Raw genomic sequence first — 4234 nt, 5'->3', positions numbered from 1 at the left:
TCCTGTAGCGTACGTGGAATCGTCTTCTTCACTCGGAAAATTCTCCTCGTCGCTTTTTCCAACAAGCTCGTTAAGATTTTAGTCCACTTTAAGGTACTCTAATATAATCCGAATTCATAAATTATATACCATCTGATTATTTGAACCCAGATTTATCTATAGTACAAAAAAGAAGTTGTTGCTGTTGTGGTTTTCAGTTCGAAGACTGATTGGGGCATCTCTCCATGCTACTATATTCAGTGCAAGCCCCTTCATCTTCGAATAACCACAGCAACGTATATTGTTCTGAATCTGCTTACTGTCTTCTTTTCTTGGTCTCCCTCTACGACTTATACCCCTCCATACTTCTCTCCAGCACTAAACCCTTGATGTCTTAGAATGTGTCCTACCAACCGATCCCTTCTTCTAGTCAGGTTGTGCCACAAATTTCTTTGCTCCCCTATTCTCTTCAGTACCTCTTCTTGTCTAAGTTGGTTATCGCTCATGTTTCACTTCCATACATGGCTACACTCCATGGAAATACTTTCAGAAGGGACTTCCTGACACTTAAATCTCTACGCTATGTTAACAAATTTCTCTCCTTCAGAAACGCTTTCCTTGCCATTACTAGTCTACATTTTACATCCTTTCTACTTCGACCATCATCAGTTAGCTTGCTGCCCAAACAGCAGAACTCATCCCCTACTGTAAGTGTAACGTTTCCTAATCTAATTTCCTCAGCATCACCTGATTTAGTTCAACTACATTTCATTATCCTCGTTTGGTTTTGTTCATACTGATCTCATATCCAACTCTCAAGACATTGTCCCTTCCGTTTAACTGCTCTTCCAAGTCGTTTGGTGTCTCTGACAGAATTACAGTGTCATCAGCAAGCCACAAAGCTTTTATTTCTTCTCCCTGGACTTTAATACGTACTCCATTTTTTTTTCTTTCTTTTCCCTTATTGCATACTCAGCGTAGAAATAGAATAACATAGTGGATAGGCTATAACACTGTCTCACTCCCTTCTCCACTACTGCATCCCCTTCATGCCCTTCGACTCTTACGACTGCGATCTGGTTTCTGTACAAATTGTAAATAGCCTTTCGCTTCCTGTATTTTGCCCTTGCTACCTTTAGAATTTCAAAGACGATATTACAGTCAACATTGTTAAGAGCTTTATCTAAGTCTACAAATCTGTCAAAATAGGTATGTCTTTTCTGAAGATATCTTCTAAGAGAAGTCATAGAGTCAGTATTGACTCATGTATTCCAACATTTCTTCCTAATCCAAAGGGGTTTTCCCCGATGTCGGCCTCTACCAATTTTTCCACTCTTCTGTGAAGAATTCATTTTAGTATTTTGCCGTCATGACTTATTGAACTGATAGTTAGATCATATTCACACCTGTCTGCATCTGCTTTCTTTGGGCTTACAATTATTATAGTCTTCTTGAATTCTGACCGTATTTCGCCTCTCTCATACGGATTGCTCACCAGATGAAACAGTTTGGTAAAGGTTGACTTTCCAAAGGTTTTCAGTAGTTCGAACGGTGTAAGGTGTCAGGGAAATCCAACACCTTCCATGAAAACCCTGACATGATAAGCAAATCCAGTAGTATGTCACATAGCTCCGAATAAATCGTGACATTAAATTAACCAAAGTTATATGAGTAACGAGCGAGCAAATGGAATACCACAGACTAACACAAGAATGCCTAAATGCATGTCATAGCTTCCCACCGTTGGACAGACGCAGTTCCGAGGGGAGAAACGAGAACAGAAGCCGAGAGCAGAACCGTGTTAAGCTAGAAGGCCCTACGATAAGGGACGGACACCCACGTCGCCAGCTAACCATCAGGACCACCCCCCAGCCCATGTTAAAAGGTAGAGCCCTCCAGAAGAACAGTATAGATCTTACGATAACACTAAAACGGCCACACCAGCCGCAAGTTTTAGCGTGAGACTTTTTCGCGTCTCTGTTACGTTGCAAACCTAAAAAACATTGCCCCACCATGAAAAGTAACCGCTAGGACCACCCCCCAGCCCATGTTAAAAGCTAGAGCCCTCCAGAAGAACAGTATACGTCTTACGATAACACAAAAAGGGCCACACCAGCTGCGAGTTTTAGCGTGAGACTTTTTCGCGTCTCTGTTACGTTGCAGACGTTAAAAACATTGCCCCATCACGAAAAGTAACCGCCAGGACTACCCCCCAGCCCACGTTAAAAGATAGAGCCCTCCAGAAGAACAGTATAGATCTTACGATAACACTAAAATGGCCACACCAGCTGCAAGTTTTAGCGTGAGACTTTTTCGCGTCTCTATTACGTTGCAAACTTTAAAAACATTGCCCCACCACGAAAAGTATAACGTTTCTCACTGGATAGACAGAATTTTTGTAGGTGCAGCTTAAGGTTAACTTTGAGGCCCTGATTGGTCAGATGAAAACACAGCCAGACAGTTTTTTTTTAACCAACTTTGGTAAATTGTAGTAAGGAGAAGTTAGAAAAGACTTGCTTCCGAGACGGTGAGATGCATGGAGCTGCGCCATCCGCCACCCCCTGATGAAAACCGACAAGGTAATGAACGCACGCGATGCTGCATTTTTGAGCGCATAAGGCTTCACTCAGAACTGCAGAAGTCTCATCTGTTACATCCCCTTTTTACGTAACACTAGGGTCGATCGTCAATTGAAGCTCATGGTATTCACATTTACTACGTAAGTTAAAATCTGAAACGCCATGATTTTTCTGTTATATAATTATTTAGAAGCCACATCATCCACTGTAATTTACGACAAGTTAGATAAGTAATTAAAGATAATTGAGGGTCACTGTAGACCATTTTGATAGTTTTCTCTTTTGTGAAACTTAATTTAAACCTAGATTATAGATGTGATATGGCATACGTCATCCTTCGATCCATTGTAGAACTTGGAAACCCATTAAGGGAATATTCGTTCAAATTTTTGTTGAACGCAGTTGGTTTTTATCATCCTGGGTTGAAACATTTCCTTTTATCAATAGTGCAATTTATAAACAATGTTTTGTGAGTAGAATAAAATTTCCAAAGGTAAACTTAGCTGCTTTTTCGACGTTATTTTATCAGCTAACTAAAAATAGGAAAGCCTTGAACCCCTTCCACTAAATTTAGTTAGTATTAAGATTCTTTTACAGGGAGTGCAGTGGAGCTGACGCTGAAATCATTAAGTATTTGGTTATTTCATCGCTAGTCTCACAGAACTTTTCTGAACTCTACATGTCATGTGTGGTCTGGCGTCTCCTTACCAGCAACAGGTCCCAGGTTCAAACTAGTCAATTCCCTAAAAAACATGCTCAGAGCGTCGTTGCGCGAAAGTGGTAGGGAGACACGACATAGAACAACAGACACCACGCAGAATGTTAGAACGGATTGTTATCTACTCCAGGGGCGTTGTATCGACACAGATCTGGCAGTGCACTGTCAAATTCTGTTCGCAGGGTCATATCTCCCAATTCATCTTCATCTACGTCCTCTTCATTTCTATAATATTGTCCTCAACTACATCACCATCGTGTAGACACTCCATATCTTCCTTCCGCCTTTCAGTTTTCCCTTCTTTGCTTAGGACTGCTTTTCCATCTGAGCTCTTGATATTCATACAGCTGCTTCTTTTTTCTCCAAATGCCTCATTAATTTTCACATAGGCAGTATTTACCTTTCCCTTAGTACTACATACTTGTAAACCCTTACATTTGTCCTTAGACATCCTGCGTTCTCATGTGGTCCCATCCTAGACGACTTTATTGTGATGCTATTTTCCAACAGGACAATGCTCGTCCACACCGCTACAGGTGTCGACTCTGTCCCAGTGCCAGTACCAATGATATGAAATACTAGTTACAACAGTTGTGGGGCAGCTTGCACCAGGTGGGGATACAACAGCTTTATGACACTCTTTTCAACAATCCTGCTCTGAGTTATATAGTCCAGTATTCATATACCTTCGATGTGTTTCTTCCAGATTCTGTGATCAAATAATACGCAGCAAAGATCAACTGAGATTATTTAGTAATGCTTGAAGGTATTAGTCAACTTATTTGCCAGTTATATGACATACCCTGCTCAACAGAACCGTACGTTTGGTTTCCACAAAATATACTATTCAACTCTCGCTGCATGGAAGGGAGTGGAGAGTCGGAAACTGTGTGATAGCGTATTACATTGTGGCATTCAAACGTGAAATTTGTTTTCTGTAAATGGATATAGAATACAT

This window comes from Schistocerca americana, chromosome X, assembly GCF_021461395.2.
Source record: "Schistocerca americana isolate TAMUIC-IGC-003095 chromosome X, iqSchAmer2.1, whole genome shotgun sequence".
Lineage (NCBI taxonomy): Eukaryota > Metazoa > Arthropoda > Insecta > Orthoptera > Acrididae > Schistocerca > Schistocerca americana.
This window is presented reverse-complemented; position numbering follows the sequence as displayed.